Raw genomic sequence first — 17,098 nt, forward strand, 5'->3', positions numbered from 1 at the left:
AAGGTAAATAGGAAAGAGAAATCATAAGGGACTTACTAAAGTTGAACTGTGTACATTCCTACATGAAAAGATAATATTTGTAAGTCTTGAAGCTTTTCTTACTGTTAGGGTAATTGAAGGGATTATACACACACACACACACACACACATATATTTGTGTGTGTATATATATGTATATTTGTGTATATATATGTATACATATATATATATATATATATATATATATATATATATATATATATAGAGAGAGAGAGAGAGAGAGAGAGAGAGAGAGAGAGAGAGAGAGCGCACACAGGATGAGTTGAATAGAAAAGGATGATATCCAAAAAAATAAAATTAAGAGGTGAAAGAGAAATATATTGGGAGAAGAAAGGGAGAAATGGAATGGGGCAAATTATCTCTCATAAAAAAGGCAAGAAAAAGCTTTTTCAATGGAGATGAAAAGGGGGGAGGTCAGAAGGAAAAAGTGAAGCTTACTCTCATCATATTTGGCTTAAGGAGGGAATAACATGCACACTCAATTTGGTATGAAAATCTATCTTACCCTACAGGAAAGTAGGGGAGAAGTGGGATGTGAGGGGAAGATAGATGGGAGGACAAATGGGAGGAAGGAGTAATTAGAAGTAAACACATTTGGTGAGGGACAAGGTCAAAAGAGAATAGAATAAATGGGGGGCAGGATAGGATGGAGGGAAATATAATTAGTCTTATACAACATGACTGTTATGGAAGTCTTTTGCAAAACTACACATATATAGCCTATGTTAAATTGCTTGCCTTCTCAACAAGGATGGGTGGGGAGGGAGGGAGGGAGAGAAGTTGGAACTCAAAGTTTTAGGAACGAATATTGAGAATTGTTTTTGCATGCAACTGGGAAATAAGAAATATGGGTAATGGGGTATAGAAATCTATCTTGCTGTACAAGAAAAAAGAGAAGATGGGGATAAGGGAAGGAAGGGGTGTGATAGAAGGGAGGGCAGATTGAGGGAAGAGGTAATCAGAATGCATGGTGTTTTGGGGTGAGAGAGGGGAGAGATGGGGAGAAAATTTGGAACTCAAAATTTTGTGGAAATGAATGTTGAAAACTAAAAATAAATAAATAAACAGGAAAAAAACTTGGACTCAGTCAAAAGGCCACACCCAAGGACCTAGAGGACCCAGGACCTGTATCCTCAAGGATATAGGTTCCCCAACCCCTGCTGCCTAGATCATGGACAAAACAAGAAATCATTTGTAGCTTTTTTTATTCCTAAAGTGTGAATGCCTGCACTGAAAACTTTACAATTGGCTCTCCAGATATACTCCTGGATTGACAACATGGGCCCCAGGATAGTAGTTCCAGATATATGAAGATTAGGTCCCCTGAGGGCATGATCTTTGGACCCCACAACACAGTGGCAGACAGCTGTGAATGGGGACAATTGTTAGTACCAGGCTTAGGGAAGGAGGCAAGGGCACTTGCCTGCCGGGGACATGCTGAGAGATTTGGACAGCAGAGCATGGCAACCAGAGGGGTAGATAAAGACAGATAGACCTGCCAAGTACTGATGAGACAAGCCTCAAACCTAGAAATTGTACTCATAGTGCAAATATACAACTAATACTAATCCTGGTACTTCCCCTGTGTTGATGATCCCCAATTTATCCTGTGTATATGTTTTTTGCATGTAACTGGCTATGAACTTCTTGAGAGCGAGGACTGGTTTTTTCTTTTTCTTTTGCCTTTCTTTACCTCTCCAGCATTCACCACAGTGCCTAGAACATAGTAGGTGATTTTAAAATGCTTATTAATCGATCAATTGATTCTGTGAGTTTGCAGCAACTGTGAGCCCTTCTTGTGAGATGTTTCCAGAAGGGGCTTTCCCAACTGTTTTCCCAAAACTTGAATATGACTTGCTTTCTTACTGTCTTAAAAAAAAAAAACAACCTCATTTTTTGTTTGATCCCTGAATACTTGCAGTAGAATAAATAAATAAAATACTTTTATTTTTTTATTTATGTATTATATATATTATTTATTATCTATTATAAAAAAAAATAAAATACTTTTATATTCCCAAGAGAGTGGGATATAAGCTGATCATATTATTAGAGAAAGACTCCCTTTTCCCCCAAAAAATATGGAATCTGATTGATCACATCACAAGTCAAGGTCTGACACACTGACTGAACAGTTCCAACATCCTTTGGGTCTAGGATTTTACATGCTATATGGTGGGACAGAAATCAAAGGACCGAAGAGATTGCTACTAACTGCCTGTTGGTAGGGAAACAGGAATTGGTCGTTATTAGAATTGGATCAAAGGGAAGTGCAGCTGATAGAGCCCAAGGGTCAGGAGAATGTGAGACAGTCTTCTTTCAGCCTTTCATCTCTCAGCCTGGGAATGGGAGGAATAGGTACCTTCTTAGAGCAACTCAGAGATGTGTGTCTGTGTGTGTGTGTGTGTGTGTGTGTGTGTGTGTGTGTGTGTGTGTGTGTGTGTGTGTCACCTCCAAAAGCTTGTTGAAATGAATAGCCCAGGACACATAGGAACATAGAATGCTAGGGCTAGAAGAAAACTTAGAAATCATTTGAGCCCAAACTCTCACATTGCAGAGGGAGAAAATGAGGAGCAGAGAATCAAAAGAATTTGTTCAAGGTCTTCTAAGTTAGTGACCAAGCTGGAACAAGAGGTTGGGGGTTCTGGCCCTTGCGTCATTGTTCTCCTCCTAATAAAACTTTTCTTCCCCTTAAACACACACACACACACACACACACACACACACACACACACACACACACACACACACACACACACACACACACACACACACACACACCTCAAGGGCCTTGAAAGCAGGAGTGGTGATCATGGAAGAAAGAGAATGGTCAGAAATCAAAGACTCCCAAGATAAGGAATTGTGGTAGCCAACACAAGAAGAACATGAACCAGGCAGGACGGCTGATAAGATAACAGAGGCCCCTGGGGCAAACAGTCCCTTCTGGAAACTCACTGGATGAATGCTCAGTGAAAAGACACAGAAAAGACCCAACTTCTTGGTGAAGAAATAAAGCAATTAATCAACTGATGAATAAGACCCCAAAGTGCTAGCAATATTACTGTCCACCTCTCTCTATTTCTCTCCCTCTGTCTCCTATTTCTTTCTCTCTGTGTCTCTCTCTCTATCTGTCTGCCTCTCCCTTTCCCTCCCCCTCCCTGTCTCCCTCCCTTCCTCTGTTTCCCTCCCCCATCTCTCTCTGCCTCCCTTCTTCTTTCCCTCCCCCCATACCTATCTCTCTTTCTCTCTCTCTCTCTCTGCCCCTCCCCTTGATCCCTGTTGCCCTTACTCTGAACTGTATGCTATAGCCCTCACTTTTCCCCTTCCTGTTTTATTCCATATGAGTGATTTCTATCTCCCCAATGATCCAGGGAGTCCCCTGAGAGCAAGCCCTGCTTTCCTCCTCTCTTGCCTCCCCTACAGGGTGGCAGAACACAGGGCCAGACACCTCAGGAGGCACTCAGAAAACATAGATTTGAGAGAGATGGGGAAGAGGGAAAGAGAGGAAGGGAAGGAGAAAGGGAGAGGGAGGGAGGGAAAAGGAGAGAGAAAGATGGGGAGGGACAGAGAGTGGAGGAAGGGAGAGAGACAGCAGTAGAAAAAACCCAAAATGATGAATTAGAACACTTGAGTTTTGGTCCTAAAGCTCTCTAGACCTCAGTTGTCTCTTCTGGAAAATGAATGTGGAACATCTTGGAGGAGGGGGAGGAATTACATGACCCTCATGCTCCCTCTGGATCAGAGTCTGTGGTTCTATGATATCAAACCTAGATTAAGAATGTGTATTCTTGGGAACCAAGATGGTGGATTACAGCCAAATTCTCTCAACATTTCCCTCTAAGCAACTCTAAAATAATACCTCAAACGAAATTTGGAGTGGCAGAGCCAACAATAGGTCAGGGTGAAACACTTTTCTGACTGAGAAAAACTTAGGAGATTGGCAGGAGAGATCTGTGCCATCAGGGTGGAGGCCTGTCCAAAGCTTGCACATTTTTTAAAATTTTTTTTTTTGGGGGGGAGCAGCGATAATGGTTTTATTTTATTTATTCATTTATTTATTTTTTAAAATTTATTTATTTAACTTCTAACATTCATTTTCACAAAATTTTGGGTTCCTAATTTTCTCCCCATTTGTCCCCTCCCCCGGCCCCAAAACACCAAGCATTCTAATTGCCCCTATCACCAATCTACCCTCTCTTCTATCATCCCTCCCTTCCCTTGTCCCCATCTTCTCTTTTGTCCTGTAGGGCAAGATAACTTTCTATACCCCATTACCTGTATTTCTTATTTCCTAGTAGCAAGAACAGTTGTTCCTAAAACTTTGAGTTCCAACTTCTCTTCATCCCTCCCTCCCCACCCATTCCCTTTGGGAAGGCAAGCAATTCAATATAAGCCATATCTGTTCAATTTTGCAAATGACTTTCATGATAGTCATGTTGTGTAAGACTAACTATATTTCCCTCCATCCTATCCTGCCCCCTATTGTTTCTATTCTCTCTTTTGATCCTGTCCCTCCCCAAGAGTGTTGACTTCAAACTGCTCCCTCCTCCCATAACCCTCCCTTTCATCATCCCCCCCACCCTGCTTATCCCCTTCTCCCCCACTTTCCTGTATTACAAAGATAGGTTTTCATACCAAAATGAGTGTGCATTTTATTCCTTCCTTTGGTGGAATGTGATGAGAGTAAACTTCATGCTTTTCTCTCACCTCCACTTTTTCTCTCCACTAAAAAGTCTTTTGCCTGCCTCTTTTATGAGAGATAATTTGCCCCATTCCATTTCTCCTGTTCTCCTCCCAACATATTTCTCTCTCACCCATTAATTTCATTTTTTTAAGATATGATCCCATCCTATTCCATTCACTCTGTGCTCTCTGTCTCTCTGTGTGTGTGTGTATGTAATCCCACCAATTACCCAGATACTGAAAAGTTTCAAGAGTTACAAATATTTTGTTTCCATGTAGGAATGTAAACAGTTCAACTTTAGTAAAGTCCCTTATGACTTCTCTTTGCTGTTTACCTTTTCATTCTTCTCTTCATTCTTGTGTTTGAAAGTCAAATTTTCTTTTCAGTTCTGGTCTTTTCACCAAGAATGCTTGAAAGTCCTCTATTTCATTGAAAGACTATTTTTTCCCCTGAAGTATTATACTCAGTTTTGCTGGGTAGGTGATTCTTGGTTTTAGTCCCAGTTCCTTTGACTTCTGAAATATCATATTCCATGCCCTTCGATTCCTTAATGTAGAAGCTGCTAGATCTTGTGTTATCCTGATTGTATTTCCACAGTACTCAAATTGTTTCTTTCTAGCTGCTTGCAATATTTTCTCCTTGACCAGGGGACTCTGAAATTTGGCCACAATGTTCCTAGGAGTTTCTCTTTTTGGATCTCTTTCAGGAGGTGATTGGTGGATTCCTAGAATACTTATTTTGTCCTCTGGGCAAATTTTTTTGAATTTTGAAATTTTTGAATCTCAGGGCAGTTTTCCTTGATAATTTCATGAAAGATGATGTCTAGGCTCTTTTTTCAATCATGGCTTTCAGGTAGTCCCATAATTTTTAAATTGTCTCTCCTGGATCTATTTTCCAGGTCAGTTGTTTTTCCAATGAAATATTTCACATTATCTTCCATTTTTTCATTCTTTTGGTTTTGTTTTGTGATTTCTTGGTTTCTCATAAAGTTATTGGCCTCCATCTGTTTCATTCTCATTTTTAGAGAACTATTTTCTTCAGTGAGCTTTTGAACCTCCTTTTCCATTTGGCTAATTCTGCTTTTTAAAGCATTCGTCTCCTCACTGGCTTTTTGAACCTCTTTTGCCAATTGAGTTAGCCTATTTTTAAAGGTGTTATTTTCTTCAGCATTTTTTGGGGTCTCCTTTAGCACGATGTTGACCTGCTTTTCATGCTTTTCTTGCCTCTCTCTCATTTCTCTTCCCAGTTTTTCCTCCACCTCTCTAACTTGATTTTCAAAATCCTTTTTGAGCTCTTCCATGGCCTGAGCCCATTGAATATTTATTTTGGATGTTTGGTTTACAGAAGCCTTGATTTCTGTGTCTTTCCCTGATGGTAATAATTGTTCTTCCTCATCAGAAAGGATGGGTGGAGATATCTGTTCACCAAGAAAGTAGCCTTCTATGGTCTTATTTTTTTCCCTTTTCTGGGCATTTTCCCAGCCAATGACTTGACTTCTGAGTATTCTCTTCACACCCACTTTGCCTCCAGATCTGCCCAGCCAGCGCTTGGGGTCTGAGATTCAAATGCTGCTTCCCAGCCTCATGGCTTTGGATAAGGGCAGGGCTGCTATTCAGGGTGAGATTAAGTTCAGGTGCTCAGGTCGGGGCAGGGCTGCCTCACAAGCTCAGTTCCCTCAGGGGGTTTATGCAGAGATTTTCAACAGTGGATCCAAGCTCCTGCCTGCTAAGGGAGCCCCAGTCTGCTGCTGCCTCCGCTGCTGCCTCCCGAGGGGGCCTGAGTTATGGGGATACCCTGCTTCCCTCTCAGCTAGCTGAAAAGACTCTCTCACTGACCTTTGGTGCCTGTGGGTGGAGAGACCTGCGCGGCCACTGGAGATTCTGTCCCTGAAGCCTGCTTGGATCTGCTCCTCTCAGTGCTGCATGGCTGAGGCAGGGCTGGGCTCTGCTCTGGTGTGTGACGGTTTCGTGTTGGTTTTTCAGGTCTCTCTGGAACAGAAATCTCCTCCACTCTGCTGTTCTGTAGCTTCTGCTGCTCCAGAATTTGTTGGGAATTCTTCTTTACAGGTAATTTATGGGCTGTGGGTTCGGAGCTAGCATATGTGTATCTTTCTACTCTGCCATCTTGGCTCCTCTCCCCCCACCGCCCCCAGAGCCTGCACATTCATCAGTAGCAGCAGCAGCAATAATGGCTCCAGGAGTTTTCAGCCCAGAGACAGTTAGGTGGACAGATAACTGGTCACAAAGAAAATACAGGTGACCCTTTGCTGGCACTCAGTGCAACTATTGCTGACTGGCAACTCTATTGCCCTTAAGCAGTTCTGGGTTGCATTTACAGAATAGAGTGGAGTTGTAATCAGTCACAAGGGAGTAGGGGGCCCTGGTCACAGTTCCAAAGCTAAGAAGAGCACTAGCATTGGTGGCTGCAGGGGACAGGGGCACTCCAGTGTAAAGGCCAGAGGGTAGATGAGGAGAGTACTGACCATACTTTTCCCAAGATCACACCATCTCACAAGCACTGCAAACTTGTAGGCTCCCAGAACTAGCTCTGAAAATAGCAGCACAAGAAAGCCTTAAGCTTGGGACTCCACACCCCAGGTGAGTAAAGCCCAACTTTAACATAAAGGTCAAAGCCAAGAAATAGGTGAAAAAAGTAAGCAAACAAAAACAAAAACAGAACTCAACCATCAAAAGGTACTGTGGTGGCAAGGAAGATCAAAACATAGAAGAGGAAAGCAATGTGAAAACAGCTACAAGCAAAGCCGCAAAGAAAAATGCTAATTGGATCCAAGACAATCAAGAATTTCTGGAAACATTAAAGAAAGAAATGAGTGGCACCAAAAAAAAATTAGGAAAACAAATGAGAGTGATGAAAGAAAATTATGAAAATAGAATTAGCAGCTTGGCAAAATCAGAGGTATTAAAAATACTGAAGAAAGTAATACCTTAAAAACCAAAATTATCCTAATGATAAAAGAGGCATAAAAATTCACTAAAGAAAAGAAAATTCCATAAAAAGCAGAATAAGCCAAATGGAAAAGGAGGTACAAAAGCTCACTTTTGTGAGCTCAGAAATTTCCTCAGAAAATTAAAAATTAGAATTGGGTGAGTGGAAGCAAATAACTCCATGAGACATCAAGATACAATAAAACAAAGTCAAAAGAAGGAAAAAAATAATAAAAAATAAGAAATATCTCATTGGAAAAACAACTGACCTGGAAAATAGATCCAGGAGAGATAATTTAAGAATTATTAGACAACATGAAAGCCATAATCACAAAAACAGGGTAGACATCATCTTTCAAGAAATTTTCAGGGAAAACTGCCTTGATATCTTAGATACAGAGGGTACAATAGAAATTGAAAAAATCTACCAATCGCTTCCTGAAAGAGATCCTAAAATGAAAACTTCCAAGAATGTTAGAGGCAAATTCCAGAGCTCCCAGGTTTAAGAGAAAATATTGCAAACAGCCAGCCAGAAAGAAGCAATTCAAATATCATGGAGTCACAGCCAGGATAATACAAGATTTGGCAGCTTCTATATGAAAGGAGTAGGGGGCTTGTAACATGATATTCCAGAAGGCAAAGGATTTAGGACAGGCCCACACAACATATGACCCCTCATACCTATCAGAAATGACAAATGCTGGAGGGAATGAGAGAAAAATAAGTACACTAATGAACTGTTGGTGGAGTAGTGAACTACTCCAATCATTCTGGAGAACAATCTGGAACTATGCCCAAAGGGCTATAAAACTGAGTATATCCTTGATCCAGCAATACAATTGCTGTAATGGTATGTATCCCAAAGAGATCAAAGGAAAAGGAAAAAGGATCTATGTGTACAAAAATATGTAATGCAGCTCTTTTTGCAGGGCAAAAGATTTAAAATTGAGGGGATACTCATCAGTTGGATAATGGTTGAAGAAGTTGTGGCATATGGTTGTAATGGAGTTCTATCATGCTATAAGAAATGACAATGGGGGCAATTTCAGGAAAAAAAACCCACCAACATGGCAAGACCTATCCTAACTTATGCAAAATGAAGTGAGAAGAACCAGGAGATCACTGGGCATGGTAACAGCAATGTTGTAATGATGACCAACTGTATGAGACTTGGCTACTTTGATCAATACAATGCCCTAAGACAATTCCAAAGGACTCATGATGGTCCAACCTGTCAAGAGCATTTGGTATCTCAAATTTTGTCAATCAGTCACATTTTGCTACCCCTCCAAGCTGTGTGTCATCTGTATCTGGGATCAGTATAACATCTATATTTAGTCAATCAACAAGCATTTGTTAAACACCTCCCCACATCTATCTGGTACTATGCTAGGTTCTGCAGACACTGAGACAAAAGTAAGAGAGTCCTGTCTCAGGAAGCTCACATTCAACTGTTAGAAATAACACATGTACATCTTAGTATGTATACACAAAAGAAACACAGATTGAGGGCTTATAACTGGGGAAATAGTAACCTTCTATTTGTAAAGTGTAAAGATTTAAGTTTTGGGGATAAGAATTAATTATTTGGTAAAAAATATTGGTGGGGAGTGGCACACAGACGGGAAAGCAGTATGGTAGAAGCTGGATATAGACCAGTATCTTACATCACTTACCAAGATAAGGTCAAAATGGATGCATGATCTAGATATAGAGATATTAGGTCATGGAACATATTACTTTTCAGACTTATGGAAAGGTGAACAATTTATGAATAAACAAGAGATAGGGAATCAGGAAAGGTTTTATGTAGGAGATGATTGTTGCTTGAACTGAGCTTTAAAGGAAGCTAGGAGTTCTAAGAGGCAGAAGTGAAGAAGAAGGGCATTCCAGGTATGAGGAATCACTCGTGCAAAAGCATGGAGTCTGGAGAATGTCAACAGTAAGGAACAGAAGATCCAGTCTGGCTCAACTGAAGAATGCAAATGGGCATAATGTGTCATAAGTCTGGAAAGTTTTGTTGTAGCCCGCCTGTGAATGGCTTTCAATACCAAATAGATCAAACTACTTAGCAGTAATAGGGAGCCACTGGCATTTTTTGAACTAGGAAGCAGGAAGGTCGCTCCTGTACTTTGTTAGGGCATTGATAAATAACAGGGTCCAAAGAAGATTCTATGACATTCCCTCTGGTGCCCTCCCTCCAAGCTAATATTGATCCATTAATCAACTTTCTCCGAATCTGGTCATTTAAACAATTCTAAGGCCTCCTAGTGGTACTATCACCCAATACATAGTTTTCCATCTTGCCACAAGAAAATGATCAGAGACTTTATCACTGACTTTCTCGAAATCCAGAGATGTCCATATTATTTTCCTGATCTATTCATCTAAACCCTGCTTAAAAAAAAAAAAAAGGAAATGAAATGGAGGACTTGTAGTCTTCCAGACCCTCACTAAATTCGTATCACTGCATAATAAACTTGCATAAATAAGCTCACATGTGTAAATTCTAGCTTGACCTAACCCATAAACTGGGATGAACTCTAGTTTGAATTTTATCTTGACCTAACATATATCCGGCCTGTGCCCTTTGGAGCTCTTATCTCAGTCACCCGTGCCCTTGTTTGGGCAAATTGCCAGAGCTCCCACAGGACATCCGGTGATTGGATGAGGCTATTTGTGGACAAAGAACTGTTTCCTCCTTTCTCGGGTGAGAGGGAAAAGAGGAAAGACCTCCCCAACCCAATGTGAACTTCCTTTCCTGGTGTTGTCCTGGCCTGAGGTGCTGCCATCAGCAGCAGGCACCTGACTTCCCCAAGTATGCCCATGTTGCTGAAATGCTTTGTAAACCCAGTGGCCTCCCAGGGAATGGTCTGGCTCCTGCTCAATGGCTGACTTGGAGATAATGCTTGGTTCTCACCTCCAGAGTTCCCAAGGTCTGGACCTGAAGAGGTCCAGCCCCTTCAATCCTTAAGATGGCTTTGCACCCAAAAGATAACCCACTCTCATTGTCCATTAGAAGGCTGTCCCTGACAAATGATAGGTTAAGGAATTGGTCTTGGCTGCCTTGAGTCTGAGTCCTCGATAGAGATAATTCCCCAGGTCTGGGGAAAATTGTAAATTAAGACTATAATAGAGGAAGTCTCTACCCAGAGCACAGGGTGTCTGTATGATTAATAAACCAAGTGTATTGGATAAAGGCATTATTGGTGTGTTGGCTGTTACTCAGGAGATAAGCTCACTTAAAGATCCCGAGGGGCCCTCAACAGGCCAATAACGCTGCATTGCCCATAGAGATGTACAGTCATGATGGCTTCCCTTCTGCAAACCAATCTTTTGATAATCTCTTCTGGAATTTTGGCAGGATCAACATCAGGCTCATTAGCCTTTAGTCTGAAGGCTTCATCTTCAATCCTTGATGGAAAATAACACATTTATCCCTCTCTTTGGCTTTGGCACATGTCCTCTTTACTGTGATTCCTTGAAAACTGTGGACAATGACTTTATAATGATGTCTGAAAGCTCTCGCAGTAGCCTGGGGCATTGTCATCCCTTTGCATCAGACAACTTGAGTTCACTGAAAGCAGTTAGGTATTCTCTTGCCACCTTTTCACTTACTTGGTATTTCATTTCTCCCCTAATCTTTTTTTCTCCCACCCTTTCTAAGTCTGAAGATTATTCCTTTAGTAGAAAAAAAAAGATACAAAACAGGAATGGTATGAGGACTTCTCCCTTCTCTCCATTATCCATTATCAGGGCTCTGTCTCTTTCATGTTCCTCCTTTTATGAAACAAAATATAGCTTTAAAAGTCTTTTTTATTGTTCTCTGCCTACTACTCTCACCAGATTAGGACAGTTTCTTGAATCCATTCTCATTATTTTCCCTTCTAGCACCCAGGTGGCAAAATGGATAGAGTGGGGCTGATATTAGGAAGGCCTCAGTTGAAATCATGCCTCAGACATATGACACTGAGCAAGTCTCTTAACTTCCCTTGGTCTAAGTTTCCTCATCTGTAAAATGGGGATATAATAGCACCTACTTCAAAGGGCTGTTGGAGAAATCAAATGAGACAACATGTGCAAAATGTTTTGCAAGCCTAGGGCACTATAGAAATGCTAGCTATTATCATTTATGTCTTTTGGTCAATTTTAAAAACTTTTTATCATCTGCATGAAGCATACTGGTCACTGTTGACTTTTTTTCTTTTGCATTGGGATTATCTGTAGTTGAGTTATCAAAATTTTATTCTTGAGATCCTGCTATCACCCCATGGGAGGACAGCAAGGTGGTGCCATAGTGCACAGAGCACCATACCTGGAGTCAGAAAGACTCATTTTCCTGAGTTCAAATCTGGCCCCAGACACTTACTAGCTGGGCAAGTTACTTAGTCTTGTCTGCCTCAGTTTCCTCCTCTGCAAAATGAGCTGGAGAAAGAAATGACAACGCATTCCAGTATCTTTACCAAGAAAACCTCAAATGGGGTCACAAAGAGTTGGACATGGCTGAAAATAACTGAACATCCTCTATGGTCAAAGTCTCTTTTTGAGTTCATGGTAGTTGTGAGATGCTGATAGCACTGGTACTTTATCCCAGGACTCCTGACATTTCTATCCAACTAGTCATTTTTTCCTCATTGATAAGAATTAGGTTCAGAAGAGTAGGAAGTAGTAAGAAGCTTACTATTCCCTCTAACTCTAAGAGGATGAAATTGTCCACAAAATCTGTCAAAAATTTCCTTAGCTGCTCTAGTTTTAGCAGAGAGAAAGAAAGAGATAGACAGAGATACAAAGAGACAGAAAGACAGAGATTTATACAGAAAGACAGAGTCAGACAGTCAGAGACATGGAGAGACTGACAGAAAGGCAGAGAGACATACAGAGACAGCGAAAAAGACATTCTTCAGACAGAGATAGAGAGAGACTGAGACAGACATCTACACTAGGAACTCACCATCTATTTCCTACAGCTGATTTGGCGGTCTCTAGTGTAGTCCCATGTTACCATCCTTTCTGTTTCTTCCTCCTCTGACCTTCACCTGGATGCTTTTCCTCCCTTGTGGCTATCTTCCTAATAGTGCTAAATTACCACTCCTAGCTAATCTGTTTTAATTCCATTTCATTGTATTCCACCTGCATTTGCTAAGCACCTACTGTGTACCTACCCTTGGAGTAGGCACTGTGGAGGAGGGGAGAGAAAGAAAAGATAGTTTTTGCTTTTGGTGAGGAAAGGATCCCATATAATCAAATATTTCTAAGTATATAAGCTGTCAGAGACTCCAATGAGTGCCAGGGATTCCCTCCCAAGTGTCTCTGCTCACAAAATATTCATTCATCTCCAAACAGTGACTGGGCCACCATTTTTGTTGGAGAATTTGGCACAAAGATAAGGATATTCTCTCTACAAGCCATTTGCTTGGTCTGGTAATTTATAAAGAACCAAACCCATCACCACACATAAACACTCAGATAAATTGACCTGCACATTTACAGATACCCATTTCTTCATGCATTTAAGCCTCTTCTGCATCCATTTATGTACACACAGAACCACACATATGGATTTAAGAAAACATTTAACATTTACCCGATAATAGGACTGGTCTGGCCTATGGGACTGGCAAGGAGTCCTTAAAGTATGGACAGATATTCCCTGATGAGTTTCAGTTCAAGAGACCTTGTGGAGACTTTGAAGCAAGCCTGTTTCTGCTGCCTGTGACAGAGGGGCTTAGGCTGAGTCATAATAAAAGCCTTTTAATTGGTTGCAGAGATGCAATAAATTACACCTCAGGCTGCTTGGCCAGAATTGAAGGCATATACAAGTCAAGTGACTGGCCCCTTCAATACTCTGTCTTTGCTCCACTGAGAAGATATGGCAAGTACAAAATTACAAACATCACCCCCTCCCCAACTCAGCACCCAAAGTACTCCATACTATTTCAGTCCTGAGAGGATGATCAACCTCAATGCAGTTGTCTACAAAGCATTTCTTCCACCAGATTCACCCCTATATGAGGCACAGCAGATAAACAAAGTCACCATCTTGCTTAGAAGACTTGACATCTTTGCCGCAGGGCTAATCTACTTTCTGGGCACTCTTGGGGGCTGTGCTGTGAACCAAGCTTGTCTGTCTGCAAATTGTGGCATGCACTTCAACTCCTGAACCCGTGGTGGCTTCCCTGGCATTTTCAGAGCTCCCAAGGTTGTAGCTTGTCCATTCTAGCTCTGATACATCTTACCTAAGGCAAGAAAGAAGATTCAGTGGGGATAGCAGCACTGGCAAGTCCAGGCGTTCACAGGCCATATGTGGGGGGCAGCAGGTACCACAAAGGTAGACTGCTGGCCCTAACTCTCTCCCTTTCTTTCCTTACTAGAATTCAAGAGAGACAGAGAGAGACAAAGACAGAGAAAAAGCCCGAGATAGACAAAGATGAAAGAGATAGAGACAGGGAGGGACAGAGACTAGTAGACAGAAATACAAAGGAACAGAAAGGGGGGAATAAGGAGAGAGAGAGAGAGAGAGAGAGGTGCCATGGTGCCATTAGTGAAGTAAAAACAATCTTATAATACTTGCACATTCTCTAACAGACAGATCCATTCCATCCCACGTCATCGGGCATTTCCACAAGCAGGCTCACCAAACATGGATGCCCCCAAGCCTATGCCCTTATTTGTCAATTCCTTACTATACATAAAACCTAAGGATTGTTTAGGTCCCCAAGTTATCCTACCTATGCCTCTGTCTTGAAGCTGGAGGGCTCCTATTCCTGAGAGTCACAAGAACTGAATCCTGCCTTGGATAGCTCCTGGGAAAGATAATCCACAATTTCTCTACACTCTTCAACCCTCATGGCTCGACCCTTCTCTTTTATCCCTGAAGGAGAGAGGGAAGAGGACAAAATCAAACACAAACAGAATCTAGTTTGGCATCAGGGTCAACAAGGTCATGCAATGCCAGGGCTGGTGACAAGAGATCAGAATGTGGAGGGCACAGAAGGTTCGTCTTGTTTCCTTCTTCTTTCTTCTCCCCCTCTTCCCAAACCCCACAATTTTGTGACTAGTTGCTTAAGAATTTGCATTTAGTGAACATGCCAGTCTCCAGTGGTCTTTTACCTCTGAACACTGGTTTCCCGAGCTGCTTAAGAACCTTTTCTGGGATTCTGGGGGCCCCTCTGTCTTTCCATGCCTACCCCCCCCCCCCCCCCCCCCTGCTATTCAGTCTCTTGTACAAAGAGAAAGAGAGAGCTTAGAGCTTTTGGTTGAGTGTGTAAATGAACTGAATCTTGTTTGTAGAGGATGGTAGGGATTTTATTCTATTTTTTACTCTGTTTCTTCTTCTCCTTTCCTGGTAGCAAAATGACTCAGCTACCTCAGGGGCCTCTGAAGATGGCAGGATGGAGCCTAGCCAACTTTTCCCCTTCTGTCTTACTCACAGTTTTATCTGTAGGGGAGCATGGTCCCTCTGTGCTCTTTGGATTACAAATTCCAGAAGGCTGTGCAGGCACATCATTGCTATCTAGCATAGAAGCCAGGCAGGGAAGAGCACTTACAGACAGTAGAGAGTAGTGGGAGAACAGGACTCTTGTAAGACAAAAAACAGAGTTGGGTTTGTGGGACAACAGTAGACAAAGAGAGAGATAGAGAAGAATTGGAAACACCACCTAGAAAATGCTAAGGGTATGTGTGCCAGCAGCAAGACCCAGACTGGTATGACATTAGCACAGCATCTATAAAGAGGGAGGGAGAGATAGGAAAAGAGGCATCATCAAGTTCCAGCTCTTCACTGAGGGAAGCTCATGGATCAGGTTGGTCAGGTTGCAGGGAAGTGAGCCTTGCTTAGAAATTGATTGCATTTTCCTATGAAGGTTGGAAAAGTCTTGCAAAAGACTATCATCACAAATTCTTCTCACTCTCAAAGACAGTGGACACACCATTCTTGGAGTCTAACCTCATAATCTTGTGTGTGTATGTGTGTGTGAGAGAGAGAAACAGAGAGAGAGAGAAAGAAAGAGACAGAGAGAGAGAGACACACACAGACAGAGATAGAGAGAGACAGAGACACACAGAGAGAAACAGAGAAACAAAAGACAGAGAGAGACAGAAGTAGAGAAAATAAAGCAGCTTCTTTGGACTCCTGATGGAGGTGACAAATTTAGAGAGCATTGAGGGATCAACAGGCAAGACATCTAAAAGAGGGGAAGAGATCAAGTAAGTAGGAAAATATTAAACCTTTTTAATATGGAAAAAAGAGAACTCATCAATAACTACTGATCTATATATCTATTTTCCTTTCTTTGCTACAAAATCTTTATAACGATCAGTTGTGCAGGTACTGAATGCAGCCTTGACAAGGTTATTAGTACAGGGCAAACAGCCTTTTCTAAGTGATATTCAACACTAGACCACATTTTTATCATTTCACAATTGACTCAGAGATAGAAAGAATATAAAGCCCTTGTTAGGCTTATTGCTTGTTGATTAGAAAAAAACACTTGATGCCACAGATCTAAATGCATTTCAAAGGCTTTCTTCCAACAAGTTGTGTTCTATTGGTACATCAAAATCACTTAAGATTCCTTGAAAGGCAGAACAACAAAAACAACCCTTTTTAATAATCTGCTGGTCATGGATCTCAGGATGAGCATGAGGCAGGAAGGTGTGTCTTTGCTAAAAGTGTTTGCTTTTGTGTTTGTGATGGAAGAGATCCAGTCCACATCTTGAGTGGAAGAGGGTTTTCCTGAAAGAGGAATTCTCCAGATAATCCTATTTGTCAATACCACTGCTTTAGAACATGACAGAATCTCCGGGAAGAAATGCAAATTCAAGAGAGTTGGATCTGACTTTCCATACAAGAAAGACTAAATGGATGGAAAATGTCTATTGCACAAATTATACACATGCATTTTTAATGTACCACCTATTCATCTTAGAGTCAATAAATGTACCTAGGACAGACAGTGCAAATGGACAAGTTTGGCCCAAAGTTGAAGAGGGGAAGAGAATAACGTTAGATTGTAAAACTTTGAAAAACTGTATATTACCTTCAGTGACTCTAAGATTCCCATAGTGAACAAAGCTCATACTTCTAATACTACCAGTGAGGATGTATGCAAACAAGACATGATTCACAACAGTCTCTGACATTAAAGAGGGTGATGGAGAAGAGATGAGCGGGGAGGTTGAGTAGAATACAACATATAACCAGTGAAGAACTTTAAGGAAGGACAGCAATGAAAGTTCTTCTGCAAAGAACTGTGTGATAAGAAGAGCAAACTGGATTAGCCTATGGTGATGGATGAAAGGTAGACTGCTCAAGCATGCTATTGGTATCCTCAGAATCTCAAGAGATAGCAAGGAAGGTCTCCAGATGCCTGGAGGTCCCTTATAGTGAGTTTATGCAAGGACATAGAACATAAGTCCCTCAAAACAGATA

At 41.4% G+C, this 17,098-nt stretch overlaps 1 long non-coding RNA gene across 1 annotated transcript in view; it reads right to left on the bottom strand.

The window, feature by feature from the left end:
* Nucleotides 1–13,177: 13,177 nt before the first annotated feature.
* LOC140524744 (uncharacterized) overlaps nucleotides 13,178–17,098 on the bottom strand; it is a 75,245-nt gene continuing 71,324 nt past the window's right edge. The window contains exons 3-4 of the long non-coding RNA XR_011973825.1: nucleotides 14,397–14,539; nucleotides 13,178–13,904 (exon numbers count right to left, since the gene is read on the bottom strand). This is a non-coding gene — a long non-coding RNA (uncharacterized lncRNA). The remainder of the gene's footprint in view (nucleotides 13,905–14,396; nucleotides 14,540–17,098) is intronic.

Source organism: Notamacropus eugenii, chromosome 1, assembly GCF_028372415.1.
Source record: "Notamacropus eugenii isolate mMacEug1 chromosome 1, mMacEug1.pri_v2, whole genome shotgun sequence".
In the NCBI taxonomy this organism is placed as follows: Eukaryota; Metazoa; Chordata; class Mammalia; order Diprotodontia; family Macropodidae; genus Notamacropus; species Notamacropus eugenii.